This window comes from Mixophyes fleayi, chromosome 1 (assembly GCF_038048845.1).
Source record: "Mixophyes fleayi isolate aMixFle1 chromosome 1, aMixFle1.hap1, whole genome shotgun sequence".
Classification (NCBI taxonomy): domain Eukaryota; kingdom Metazoa; phylum Chordata; class Amphibia; order Anura; family Limnodynastidae; genus Mixophyes; species Mixophyes fleayi.
Genome location: NC_134402.1, coordinates 207978155 through 207993268, shown reverse-complemented (window position 1 = coordinate 207993268; position 15114 = coordinate 207978155). Strand labels below are relative to the sequence as shown.

The 15114-nt window shown below is 48.5% G+C and overlaps 1 protein-coding gene across 1 annotated transcript in view; it reads right to left on the bottom strand.

Annotated features, from left to right (window-relative positions):
* Positions 1-15114, bottom strand: part of LOC142148988 (semaphorin-6B-like) — a 527730-nt gene that overhangs the window by 227784 nt on the left and 284832 nt on the right. The window lies entirely within an intron of this gene.

The following is a 15114-nucleotide window of genomic DNA, read 5'->3' as shown; positions in this document are numbered from 1 at the left end:
GTGCAGGGCTTAGAGGATGGTTTTATATATTGCACAGTGGTCAGAGAATGGCTCTCTGTGTTGTGTAGGGGTCAGAGGATGGCTCTATGTAATGTGGAGGGGTCAGAGGATGGCTCTATGTATTGTGGAGGGGTCAGAGGATGGCTCTAAATATTGTGCAGGGGTGAAAGGATGGCTCTATTTATTGTGCAGGGTCAGAGGATGGCTCTATGTATTGTGCAGGGGTCAGAGGATTGCTCTGTGTATTGCGCAGGGGTTTAGAGGATGGCTCTGTGTATTGCACAGTGGTCAGAGGATGGCTATATGTATTGTGCAGGGTTCAGATGATGGCCTCTGTATTGTACAGGGTCAGAGGATGGCTCTTTGTGCTGTGCAGGGGTCCAAGGATGACTCTATGTATTGTGCAGGGGTCAGACGATGGCTCTATGTGTTGTGCAGGGGTCAGAGAATGGCTCTATGTATTGTGCAGGGGTCAGAGGATGGCTCTATGTATTGTGCAGGGTCAGAGGATGGCTCTATATATTGTGCAGGGTCAGAGGATGGCTCTATGTATTGTGCAGGGTCAGAGGATGGCTCTATGTATTGTGCAGGGTTCAGTGGATGGCTCTATGTATTGCTAAGTGATAAGAGAATGGCTCTATGTATTGCACAGTGGTCAGAGGATGTCCAATGTATTGTGCAGGGTCAAGAGGATGGCTCTATGTATTGTGCAGGGGTCAGAGGATGGCTCTATGTATTGTGCAGGGGTCAGAGGATGGCCTCTGTATTGTGCAGGGGTCAGAGGATGGCCTCTGTATTGTGCAGGGGTCAGAGGATGGCTCTGTGTATTGTGCAGGGGCCAGAAGATGGCTTTATGTATTAAGCAGGGTCAGAGGATGGCTTTATGTTTTGCGCAGGGGTCATAAAATGGCTCTTTGTATTGTGCAGGGGTCAGAGGATGGCTCTATGTATTGTGCAGGGAACAGGGGATGGCTCTATGTTTTGTGCAGGGACATGAGGATGGCACTCTGTGTTGTGCAGGGGTCAGAGAATGACTCTATGTATTGTGCACGTGTCAGAGGATGGCTCTATGTATTGCGCAGGGGTCAGAGGATGGCTCTATGTATTGTGCAGGGGTCAGAGGATGGCTCTGTGTTGTGCAGGGGTCAGAGGATGGCTTTATGTATTGTTCAAGGTCAGATGATGGCTCTATGTATTGTGCAGGGTCAGAGGATGGCTCTATGTATTGTGCAGGGGTCAGAGGATGGCTCTATGTATTGTGCACGTGTCAGAGGATGGTTCTATGTATTGCACAGGGGTCAGAGAATGACTCTATGTATTGTGCTCGTGTGAGAGGATGGCTTTATGTATTGCGCAGGTGTCAGAGAATGGCTCTATGTATTCCGCAGGGAGCAGAGTAAAGTTCTATGTGTTGTGCTGGAGTCAGAGATTGGCTCTATGTATTATACAAGTGTCAGAGGATGGCTCTATCTATTGTGCAGGGATCAGAGGTGTCACTCACCAGACTGTGAGTGCTACTTCTCGTGTGTTTAGGAACCGTGGCCGTCTGCCATCCTGAGGGTCTGCGCATGTGCAGCCCTTTCAAGCCTTCAGTTCCTGTTGCTTTTCATTAATTGGCTGATCAGGCAACACTCCCTATTTAAAGCACCTGAGGTCAATACCTCGTGGCCTGATCTCGGAGTCTCATTCCTATGAGCCTCTCAAGGTGTTCCTGTGTTTCCTCGTGTATTCAGCTCTTGCTGATTCCTGTTATTCGTTTGTGGTTTCCAGACCACTTCAACTCTCCTGTGTTCATCGTCTCTGCAGCCAGCTGATTCCTATCCGCTGCCTCCGTTGTTTCTTCAGAGTTCCTACTCACTTCAACTCTCCTGTGTTCATCGTGTCTGCACCAGCTGATTCCTATCCGCTGCCTCCGTTGTTTCTACAGAGTTCCTGCTCACCTCAACTCCTCGGTGTTCATCGTGTCTGCAGCCAGCCGATTCCTATCCGCTGCCTCCATTGCTTCTACAGAGTTCCAGCTCATCTCAACTCTCCTGTGTTCATCGGGTCAGCGCTCCGCTGCTACCATCTCTGCTACTGGAGTTCAGACCGCCTCAACTCTCCCGTGTTCTTCATGTTCCAGTTCCTTTTACTACTGCTTCCAGAGTATTGCCTCGTTCATGCTGGTTTACTTGCCGTGCGCTGCACCAACTTGATTACCGCTTCCACCTTCCAGTGGTCTCTCCTCCTGCCGGCCTTCAGCCGTTCAGGTATCCCTGCACATCTCTCTGACAGCCTGCTCTCCTGAACCGCGGTATGCATACTTCTCATTAACTTTGCTTGTGATTGCATATCTAGCTGGACTGAGTTGTGTTCTCCTCCGGAGTCCTTTATCCACTGAGACTATCGCTACCATTGACTTTGTTTCCTATTTGCCTGGATTGTTATTGTGACTTTGTATACTTTAGCAGTGCTGCTCTGTTACCATTGTATTGTGATATCATCGTGGGATCAAGTCCTGTGTGCCCGTGTATACTCTGCATAGCATTCATCTCCTCGTGCTTTCCTCACATATATATTGCAGTGGTACAACTTGCTATATGCAGACCACTGATTCCTGTTCCCTGTGACACCAGTTTCCAGTATCCTCTCACATAGCAGTGGTACAACTTGCTATCCGCAGACCACTGACTTCCCTGTTATCTACCTCCACCTGGATTCCATTCCTTCACCTAGACAGCGGTACAACTTGCTATACGCAGACCGCTGACTCTCACTGCCTCCTCGCTACCTCTGGACATTCCTCCTCACTATAGCAGTGGTACAACTTGCTATACGCAGACCACTGACTATACTCACGTTTCCTTGTCCATCTGGTTCCTCGTGTACTGTTATATACTCATTACCAGTGCTGCTAGTCATAGACTTTTCCTGAGCATTCTCTCACCATCTGCTGTTCCTCCTGTTCCATTGTCACCCTGCTACCAGAGTACCTATTACCACCTATATTACTCTGGTAAGCCACCATCTGGTGATTGCCTGGGCAAAGACTCCTAGTGCCCGGGACAGTAAGATCAGGCCATGACAAACCCAGGATCGGAACCAACAGCTATAGAGATGCTGCGGTATCTGGTTACCCGTATGGAACAACAAGATGATCGTCAACAACAGTTGCTGCATTATTATCAGACTTTAGTCGCCCAAGTAACTTCTGTGCAAAATGTAGCAGCCACCGTTGATCCTCCCGTGTCGTCATCTTCTTCCCCTGTGCCATCCCAGGTGTCTACTGCTTCCACGCTACACCTGCCTACTCCTTCAAAATATGATGGAGACCCCAAAACCTGTAGGGGCTTTCTTACCCAATGCTCCGTCCATTTTGAGCTTCAACCTCACAATTTCTCTACTCATCGTTCCAGAGTGGCCTATCTCATTTCTTTGTTTTCCGGACAAGCTCTCGCATGGGCGTCCCCTCTGTGGGAAAGAAATGACCCGTTATTGCAAGATAGCGCCATGTTTATTTCCACGTTTCGAAGTGTATTTGATGAACCTGATCGTGTTATCTCTGCTGCATCCAGCATCCTCCGTCTACGCCAGGGATCTCGCACTGTAGCTCAGTACGTCATTCAATTTCGGATACTAGCCTCTGAACTTCAGTGGAACGCTGAGGCACTGATCGCCGCCTTCTGGCAGGGGCTTTCCGATAAAATTAAAAACGCACTGACCTCACAAGAAGTACCCTCCTCTTTGGATGATTTGATTTCCCTTTGCCTTCGTGTAGACATGAGGTTTTGTGAGAATGATTCCGAAAGAGTAACTTCCTTCAAAGCGCCTCTTCGCTCGGTACCTCAAGTTCGTCAAGCTCCATCTCCAGTAGTACTTATGGAGATAGGTCGCTCCAAATTAACTTTAGAGGAGAGAGAACGAAGAGTGAAAAATAGACACTGTATCTATTGTGCTGACTCTACTCACATGCTGAACTCATGTCCCAGGAAATGCCGGGCTCTAACCAATACTGGAGAGATAAGGTTAGGGTTCCTGGAGTCCTCTCCTTGTTCTACGAAATTAAAAGTCTGTGCTTTTGATGTTACAGTTTCCTTTGCTACCAAATCCTTTAAGTCCCAAGCACTTATTGACTCTGGAGCTGCAGGAAATTTTATTTCTAAATCCCTCGTGAATCAATGGTCCCTACCAGTGATTACTTTGAAAGTACCAATTTCTGTGATTGTTATCGATGGATCACGTATTATTAATGGTCTCATTACCCAGAGTACGTCTCCATTGACTCTTCAAATGGGGGCCTTACACCAGGAAAAAATTTCATTTCTAATTCTTCCTGTTACTACCAGTCCGATCATACTAGGCCTTCCATGGCTTCAACTTCATTCCCCTCAGATTGACTGGAACACTCCTCAAGTCACATCCTGGGGGTCTGAATGTCATCATCGTTGTCTCTCTCAAGTTGTTCCACTCAAAATACAGCAGTCGTCTATTTCACTGGGTCCACCAGGTCTCCCTCCACAGGATCCTTCATCTACGGATCTGTGCGATAAGGTTCAGTCAGAACGCCTTCCTCCTCATCGGGCGTTCGTGACGTCCTCGGACGTTGAAGATGGATATCAGGAGTCATCTTCAAAAAGTCAATTTTCTGTGGTTTACGGTCACCATCTTTTCCGGAATTTCCTGTCCTCCCACCCACCCAAGTTCCTGCTGTAGAGACTGTTTGCCAAACCTTCAAAAATATTTGGTCTCAGGTCAAAACCTGTTTTAAGAAGACATCTGCCAGATATAAGTCTTTTGCAGATAAAAAGAGACGGGCTATTCCACCACTGAAAATCGGAGATCGTGTTTGGTTATCAACCAAAAATATCCGTTTGAGGGTCCCATCTATGAAGTTCGCTCCTCGTTTTATTGGTCCATATAGGATCATTCAAGTGATAAATCCAGTTTGTTTCAAACTTCTACTACCTAAGAACCTTCGCATTTCCAATGCTTTCCATGTGTCTTTGCTCAAACCTCTTATCATCAACATTTTCTCGGTCCCTCCTTCAGCACCTCGGCCAGTTCAGATTCATCAAGAGGAGGACTTTGAGATTACTCATATATTGGATGCAAAAATTTCACGAGGAGTTCTTCGTTTCCTCGTTCATTGGAAGGGCTTTGGTCCTGAGGAGCGTTCATGGATAAAGGCAGAAGATCTCAACGCTCCAACTCTCCTTAAGAAGTTCTATTCCAAATTTCCGGACAAACCTGGTTCCAGGTGTTCTGTGCCCACCTTTAAAAGGGGGGGTACTGTCACTCACCAGACTGTGAGTGCTACTTCTCGTGTGTTTAGGAACCGTGGCCGTCCGCCATCCTGAGGGTCTGCGCATGTGCAGCCCTTTCAAGCCTTCAGTTCCTGTTGCTTTTCATTAATTGGCTGATCAGGCAACACTCCCTATTTAAAGCACCTGAGGTCAATACCTCGTGGCCTGATCTTGGAGTCTCATTCCTATGAGCCTCTCAAGGTGTTCCTGTGTTTCCTCGTGTATTCAGCTCTTGCTGATTCCTGTTATTCGTTTGTGGTTTCCAGACCACTTAAACTCTCCTGTGTTCATCGTGTCTGCAGCCAGCTTGTCACGGGCACTAGGAGTCTTTACCCAGGGATCACCAGGTGATAGGCTTACCAGAGCAGTATAGGTGGTAATATGGTACTCTGGTAGCAGGGTGATCACGGAACAGGAAATAGCAGATGATGAGATGCTCAGGAAAGTCTATGACTAGCAGCACTGGCAATATGGAGGTAGTAATACACGAGGAACTGTATGGACAAAGGACACGTGAAGGTAGTCAGTGGTCTGCGGTAGCAAGTTGTACCACTGCTATAGTGAGGAGGAATGTCCAACAGAAACGAGGAGGTGATGAGAGTCAGCGGTCTGCGGATAGCAAGTTGTACCGCTGTCTGAGTGAAGGAATGGAATCCAAGTGGAGGTATCCGGGGAGTCAGTGGTCTGCGTTAGCAAGTTGTACCACTGCTATGTGAGAGGATACTGGAACAGGTGAAACTGTAAACAGGGGTCAGTGGTCTGCCACTAGCAAGTTGTACCACTGAATATATATGTGAGGAGGTGCACGGGGAGAGACTGCAACACAATATATACACGGGCACCTTGACTTTGAACCACAGTGATATGCACAATATAAATGTATAGATGACTGAACAATACTGCCAATATAGAAAGTCTCTTGAAGTAGTCCAGCATAAGATAACACAGTCAATGATGGCAATAGACTCAGCGGATAGCACACTCCAGAGGAGAACCAACACAGTCCAGCAAGGTATGCAATACACAGCACAGTCAATGAGAAGTATGCATACCGTGGTTCAGGAGGCAGTCAGACAGGAGTGCAGAGATACCTGAACGGCAGGAGGCCGGCAGGATGCGAAGTCCCTGGATGGGTGAAGCGGTGGTCTAGTAGGTGCAGCGCACGGGTAGGTAGACCAGCAGGGAACACAGGAAAGCGTGGAGAGCGGATCAGCAGTAGATGGATGAGTAGTGCTGAGGAGTAGCAGCAGCGGGTCTCTGCGGGAACACGGAGGTAGCCAATAGCAACCAGCAGGTGCAGTAACGATGGGACACGGGAGAGCAGAGTTGAACAGGCACTGTTGATCACGGAGAATAGCGGGTAGCAATAGTGGAGGCAGACTCAAGGAAACACGGGAGCGTTGACAAGGACTGAAGACTGAAGCGCACAGAGGCAGCGGATAGGAATCAGCCAAACAGTCACGATGAAACACAGACGGGTTGCAGGTTGAAGACTGTAGTGCACGGAGGCAGCGGATAGGAATCAGCTAGCAGTCACGATGATGAAACACAGACGAGTTGCAGGTTGAAGACTGTAGTGCACGGAGGCAGCGGATAGGAATCAGCTAAACAGTCACGATGAAACACAGACGAGTTGCAGGTTGAAGACTGTAGTGCACGGAGGCAGCGGATAGGAATCAGCTAGCAGTCACGATGATGAAACACAGACGAGTTGCAGGTTGAAGACTGTAGTGCACGGAGGCAGCGGATAGGCATCAGCTAACAGTCCCAATAATAAATGGTAGAGTAGAAGTGGTTAGAAGACTGTAGTGCACGGAGGCAGCGGATAGGAATCAGCTCACAGTCACGATGATACAGTAGATGGTAGAAGTGGTATGGGAACCACAGTAGGAGAAGTGGTTTGAAGACTGTAGTGCACGGAGGCAGCGGATAGGAATCAGCTCACAGTCACGATGATACAGTAGATGGTAGAAGTGGTATGGGAACCACAGTAGTAGAAGTGGTTTGGAAACCACAGAGGTAGAAGTGGTTTGGAAACCACAGGAATCAGCTGGGCTGAATAAACGAGGAAACACAGGAACACCTTCAGAGACTCATGGGGAATGAGACTCCAAGATCAGGCAACGTGGTGTTGACCACAGGTGCTTAATATAGGGAGGTTGCCTGATCTGCCAATTAAGTTAAAGGAACATACACTGAAGGTTTGGAAAGGGCTGCGCATGCGCAGTCCCTCAGGATAGAGGACGTCCACGGTTCCTAATAGTCCGGGAAGAAGCACTCACAGTCCGGTGAGTGACACAGCTGATTCCTATCCGCTTCCTCCGTTGTTTCTTCAGAGTTCCTACTCACTTCAACTCTCCTGTTTTCATCGTGTCTGCGCCAGCTGATTCCTATCCGCTGCCTCCGTTGTTTCTACAGAGTTCCTACTCACTTCAACTCTCCTGTGTTAATCGTGTCTGCACCAGCTGATTCCTATCCGCTGCCTCCATTGTTTCTACAGAGTTCCTACTCTGTCACTCACCGGACTGTGAGTGCTACTTCTAAGGTAGCTAGGAACCGTGTCCGTCCATTATAATGAGGTACTGCGCATGTGCAGTCCCTTTTAACCTTCAGTTCTGTTCCTTTAACTTAATTGGCTGATCAGGCAACACTCCCTATATTAAGCACCTGTGGTCAATACCACGTTGCCTGATCTTGGAGTCTCATTCCTCATGAGTCTCTGAAGGTGTTCCAGTGCCTCCTCGTGTGTTCAGCTGATGCTGATTCCTGTTTGCCGTTTGTGGTTTCCAGACCACTTCTACTCCTCGTGTTCCAAGTGACTTCAGCAGCGGATTCCTATCCGCTGCCTCCGTATATCTACAGTTACAGATTACTGCAAACTCTCCTGTGTTTCATCGTGACTCCAGCAGCTGATTCCTATCCGCTGCCTCCGTATATCTACAGTTACAGATTACTTCAAACTCTCCTGTGTTTCATCGTGACTCCAGCAGCTGATTCCTATCCGCTGCCTCCGTGTGTCTAACAAGTTACAGATCTCTCCAACTCTCCTGTGTTACATCGCTACTGTTCCAGCTGATTCCTGTTAGCTACTTTAGCTTGTCTACAGAGTCCTGCTCGTCTCAGCGCTCCAGTCTACATTCTACCTGCCGTCAGCTGACCCGCTGCCTACTACTTCAACAGTGTGTCCATTTGTGTCAACTTGCCTGCTAGCATCGAGTCTACGCTCCTCGGCTTCCAGCTCTGCTACATCGCTTCAGCTCTCCCGTGGTCTCCTGCTGTTCAATTTGATATACTACTGCTTCCTGAGTATTTTGTCGTCCTTGCTGGCCTACCTACAGTGCGGTGCACCTACCTGCCGCTTCCACTCTGCAAGGACTTCTCATCTCGTCAGTTCCCTGCCGCTCAGGTATCCCTGCAGCTATCTCTAACAGCCTGCTCATCTGAACCACGGTATGCATACTTCTCATTGACTGTTCTGGTGTATTGCATATCCATCTGGACTGAGGTGTTCTCCTCCGGAGTTTCCATCCTCTGAGACTATTGCTATTATTGACTGTGTTTCCTTTTGCTGGACTATTCTAGTGACTTTGTTTATCTGTGCAGTGCTGTTCATTCATTATTATAATTGTGTGCAGTTCAACGTGGGATCAAGTTCAGTGTACCCGTGTAGACTCTGCATTGCATTTATCTCCTCGTGTCCTTCCTCACATATATATTCAGTGGTACAACTTGCTAGAGGCAGACCACTGATTCCTGTTTCCCTGTGTCACCAGTTGCATATATCCTCTCACATAAGCAGTGGTACAACTTGCTACACGCAGACCACTGACTTTCACCTCCTTATTACTCCTGGACATTCTTTCTCACTATAGCAGTGGTACAACTTGCCGTGCGCAGACCACTGACTACCCTCACGTGTCCTTGTCCATACAGATCCTCGTGTTCAGTTACCTATTGTTTACCAGTGCTGCTAGTCATAGACTTTCTGAGCATTCTCTAACCATCTGCTGTTTCCAGTTCCATTATCACCCTGCCACCAGAGTATCATATACCAACTCTACTGCTCTGATAAGACCATCAGCGGGTGATACTGGGTAAAGACTCCTAGTGCCCGTGACATACTCACTTCAACTCTCCTGTGTTCATCGTGTCTGCACCAGCTGATTCCTATCCGCTGCCTCCGTTGTTTCTACAGAGTTCCTGCTCACCTCAACTCCCCGGTGTCCATCGTGTCTGCAGCCAGCTGATTCCTATCCGCTGCCTCCATTGCTTCTACAGAGTTCCAGCTCATCTCAACTCTCCTGTGTTCATCGGGTCAGCGCTCCGCTGCTACCATCTCTGCTACTGGAGTTCAGACCGCCTCAACTCTCCCATGTTCTTCATGTTCCAGTTCCTTTTACTACTACTTCCAGAGTATTGCCTCGTTCATGCTGGTTTACTTGCCGTGCGCTGCACCAACTTGATTACCGCTTCCACCTTCCAGTGGTCTCTCCTCCTGCCGGCCTTCAGCCGTTCAGGTATCCCTGCAAATCTCTCTGACAGCCTGCTCTCCTGAACCGCGGTATGCATACTTCTCATTGACTTTGCTTGTGATTGCATATCTAGCTGGACTGAGTTGTGTTCTCCTCCGGAGTCCTTTATCCACTGAGACTATCGCTACCATTGACTTTGTTTCCTATTTGCCTGGATTGTTATTGTGACTTTGTATACTTTAGCAGTGCTGCTCTGTTACCATTGTATTGTGATATCATCGTGGGATCAAGTCCTGTGTGCCCGTGTATACTCTGCATAGCATTCATCTCCTCCTGCTTTCCTCACATATATATTGCAGTGGTACAACTTGCTATATGCAGACCACTGATTCCTGTTCCCTGTGACACCAGTTTCCAGTATCCTCTCACATAGCAGTGGTACAACTTGCTATACGCAGACCACTGACTATCCTCACGTTTCCTTGTCCATCTGGTTCCTTGTGTACTGTCTTATACTCATTATGAGTGCTGCTAGTCATAGACTTTTCCTGAGCATTCTCTCACCATCTGCTGTTCCTCCTGTTCCGTTGTCACCCTGCTTCCAGAGTACCTATTACCACCTATATTACTCTGGTAAGCCACCATCTGGTGATTGTCTGGGCAAAGACTCCTAGTGCCCGTGACAAGAGGATGGCTCTATGTACTGTTCAGGGGTCAGAGGATGGCTCTATGTATTGCACAGTGGTCAGAGGATGGCTATATGTATTGTGGAGGGTTCAGAGGATGGCTCTGTATTGTACAGGGTAAGAGGATGGCTTTCTGTGCTATGCAGGGGTCAGAGGATGACTCTATGTGTTGTGCAGGGGTCAGAGGATGGCTCTGTGCTGTGCAGGGGTCAGAGGATGGCTCTATGTATTGTGCAGGGGTCAGAGGATGGCTCTATGTTTTGTACAAGTGTCAGAGAATGGCTCTATGTATTGTGCAGGGGTCAGAGGATGGCTCTATATTTTGTGCAGGGGTCAGAGGATGGCTCTGTGTATTGCGCAGGGGTTTAGAGGACTGCTCTATGTATTGCACAATGTTCAGAGGATGGCTCTGTGTATTGCTTAGGGGTTTAGAGGATGGCTCTATGTATTGCATAGTAGTCAAAGGATGACTCTATGTATTGTGCAGGGGTCAGAAGAAGGCTTTATGTATTGTGCAGGGGTTAGAGGATGGTTTTATATATTGCACAGTGGTCAGAGGATGGCTCTCTGTGTTGTGTAGGGGTCGAAGGATGGCTGTATGTAATGTGGAGGGGTCAGAGGATGGCTCTATGTATTGTGCAGGGGTCAGAGGATGGCTCTATGTATTGTGCAGGGTCAGAGGATGCTCTATATATTGTGCAGGGGTAAGAAGATGGCTCTATTTATTGTGCAGGGTCAGAGGATGGCTCTATGTGTTGTGCACGTGTCAGAGGATGGCTCTATGTATTGTGCAGCGGTCAGATGATGGCTCTGTGTATTGCGCAGGGGTTCAGAGGATGGCTCTGTGTATTGCACAGTGGTCAGAGGATGGCTATATGTATTGTGCAGGGTTCAGAGGATGGCCTCTGTATTGTACAGGGTCAGAGGATGGCTCTCTGTGCTGTGCAGGGGTCAGACAATGGCTCTATGTGTTGTGCAGGGGTCAGAGGATGGCTCTATGTATTGTGCAGGAGTCAGAGGATGGCTCTATGTATTGTGCAGGGTCAGAGGATGTCTCTATATATTGTGCAGGGTCAGAGGATGGCTCTATATATTGTGCAGGGTCAGAGGATGGCTCTATGTATTGTGCAGGGTCAGAGGATGGCTCTATGTATTGTGCAGGGTCAGAGGATGGCTCTATGTATTGTGCAGGGTTCAGTGGATGGCTCTATATATTGTGCAAGTGTCAGAGGATGGCTCTATGTATTGCACTGTGATCAGAGAATGGCTCTATGTATTGCACAGTGGTCAGAGGATGGCTCAATGTATTGTGCAGGGGCAAGAGGATGGCTCTATGTATTGTGCAGGGGTCAGAGGATGGCTCTATGTATTGAGCAGGGGTCAGAGGATGGCTCTATGTATTGTACAGGGGTCAGAGGATGGCCTCTGTATTGTGCAGGGGTCAGAGGATGGCTCTGTGTATTGTGCAGGGGCCAGAAGATGGCTCTATGTATTGAGCTGGGTATGAGGATAGATCTGTGTATTGTGCAGGGAACAGGGGATGGCTCTGTGTTGTGCAGAGGTCAGAGGAGGGCTCTATATTTTGTGCAGAGGATGGCTCTGTGTATTGCGCAGGGGTTTAGAGGATGGCTCTGTGTATTGTGCAGGGGTTAGAGGATGGCTCTATGTATTGTGCAGGGGTTAGAGGATAGTTCTATATATTGCACAGTGGTCAGGGGATGGCTCTATGTATTGTGCAGGGGTTAGAGGATGGTTCTATATATTGCACGGTGGTCACAGAATGGCTTTCTGTGTTGTGTAGGGGTCAGAGGAAGGAGAAGGCTCTATGCAATGTGGAGGGGTCAGAGGATGGCTCTATGTATTGTGCAGGGGTCAGAGGATGGCTCTATGTATTGAGTAGAGGTCAGAGGGTGGCTCTCTGTATTGTGCAGGGAACAGAGGATGGCTCTATGTGTTGTGCAGGGGTCCAAGGATGGCTCTATGTATTGTGCACGTGACAGAGGATGGCTCTATGTATTGTTCAGGGGTCAGAGGATGGCTCTGTGTATTGCGCAGGGGTTTAGAGGATAGCTCTATGTATTGCACAGTGGTCAGAGGATGGCTTTATGTGTTGTGGAGGGTTCAGAAGATGGCCCCTGTATTTTACAGGGTCAGAGGATGGCTCTCTGTGCTGTGCAGCGGTCAGAGGATGACTCTATGTATTTTGCAGGAGTCAGACGATGGCTCTATGTATTGTGCAGGGGTCAGAGGATGGCTCAATGTATTGTGCAGGGGTCAGAGGATGGCCTCTGTATTTTGCAGGGGTCAGAGGATGGCTCTTTGTATTGTGCAGGGGCCAGAAGATGGCTCTATTTATTGTACAGGGAACAGAGGAAAGTTCTATGTGTTGTGCTGGAGTCAGAGGTTGGCTCTATGTATTGTACAAGTGTCAGAGGATGGCTCTATGTATTGTGCAGAGGTCAGAGGAGGGCTCTATATATTGTGCAGAGAATGGCTCTGTGTATTGCACAGGAGTTTAGAGGATGGCTCTATGTATTGCACAGTGGTCAGAGGATGGCTCTGTATATGGCGCAGGGGTTTAGAGGATGGCTCTATGTATTGCATAGTAGTCAGAGGATGGCTCCATGTATTGTGCAGGGGTAAGAGGATGGCTCTATGTATTGTGCAGGGGTTAGAGGATGGTTCTATATATTGTGCAAGTGTCAGAGGATGGCTCTATGTATTGCACTGTGATCAGAGAATGGCTCTATGTATTGCACAGTGGTCAGAGGATGGCTCAATGTATTGTGCAGGGGCAAGAAGATGGCTCTATGTATTGTGCAGGGGTCAGAGGATGGCTCTATGTATTGAGCAGGGGTCAGAGGATGGCTCTATGTATTGAGCAGGGGTCAGAGGATGGCTCTGTGTATTCTGCAGGGGCCAGAAGATGGCTCTATGTATTGAGCTAGGTATGAGGATGGCTCTGTGTATTGTGCAGGGAACAGTGGATGGCTCTATGTGTTGTGCAGGGACCTGAGAATGGCACTCTGTGTTGTGCAGGGGTCAGAGGATGGCTCTATGTATTGTACAGGGAACAGAGGATGGTTCTATGTGTTGTGCTGGAGTCAGAGGTTGGCTCTATGTATTGTGCAGGGGTCAGAGGATGGCTCTATGTATTGTGCAGGGGTTAGAGGATGGTTTTATATATTGCACAGTGGTCAGACGATGGCTCTATGTGTTGTACAGGGGTCAGAGGATGGCTCTATGTATTGTGCAGGGTCAGAGGATGGCTCTATATATTGTGCAGGGTCAGAGGATGGCTCTATGTATTGTGCAGGGTCAGAGGATGGCTCTATATATTGTGTAGGGGTCAGAGGATTTCTCTCTGTATTGTACAGGGTAAGACGATGGCTCTCTGTGCTGTGCAGGGGTCAGAAGAAGGCTTTAAGTATTGTGCAGGGTCAGAGGATGGCCCTATATATTGTGTAGGGGTCAGAGGATGTCTCTATGTATTGTGCAGGGGTAAGAGGATGGCTCTCTGTGTTGTGCAGGGACCTGAGGATGACTCTCTGTGTTGTGCAGGGGTCAGAGAATGGCTCTATGTATTGTGCAGGGGTCAGAGGATGTCCTTTGTGTTGTACAAGGTCACAGGATGGCTCTCTATGTTGTGCAGGGGTCAGAGGATGACTCTATGTATTGTGCAGCTGCCAGAGATTGGCTCTCTGTGCTGTGCAGGGGTCAGAAGAAGGCTTTATGTATTGTGCAGGGGTCAGAGGATGTCTCTTTGTATTGTGCTGGGGTAAGTGGATGGGTCTCTGTGTTGTGCAGTGACCTGAGGATGGCTCTCTGCATTTTGTACGGGTCAGAGAAAGGATCTATGTAATATGGAGTGGCCAGAGGATGGCATCTGTGCTGTGCAGGAGTCAGAGGATGACTCTGTGTATTGCGCAAGGGTCAGAGGATGGCTCTATGTATTGCACAGTGGTCAGAGAATGGCTCTGTGTATTGCGCAGGGGTTTAGAGGATGGCTCTATGTGATGCATAGTAGTCAGAGGATGACACTACGTATTGTGCAGGAAACAGAGGATGGCTCTGTGTTGTGCAGGGGTGAGAAGATGGCTCTATGTATTGTGCACGTGTCAGAGGATGGCTCTATGTATTGTGCAGGGGTCAGAGGATGGCCTCTGTATTGTACAGGGACACAGGATAGCTCTCTGTGCTGTGCAGAGGTCAGAGGATGACTCTATGTATTGTGCAGGCGTCAGTGGATGTCTCTATCTATTATGCAGGATTTAGAGGATGGCTCTATGTATTGCACAGTGGTCAGAGGATGGCTATATGTGTTTTGCAGGGTTCAGAGGATAGCCTCTGTATTGTACAGGGTCAGAGGATGGCTCTCTGTGCTGTGCAGGGGTCAGAGGATAACTCTATGTATTGTGCAGGGGTCAGACGATGGCTTTATGTGTTGTGCAGGGGTCAGAGGATGGCTCTATGTATTGTGCAGGGTCAGAGGATGGCTCTTTGTATTGTGCAGGGTCAGAGGATGGCTCTATATATTGTGCAGGGGTCAGAGGATGGCTCTGTGTATTGTGCTGGGGATTAGAGGATGGCTCTTTGTATTGCACAGTGGTTAGAGGATGGCTCTATGTATTGTCCAGGGGTCAGAGAATGGCCTCTGTATTGTTCAGTGTCACA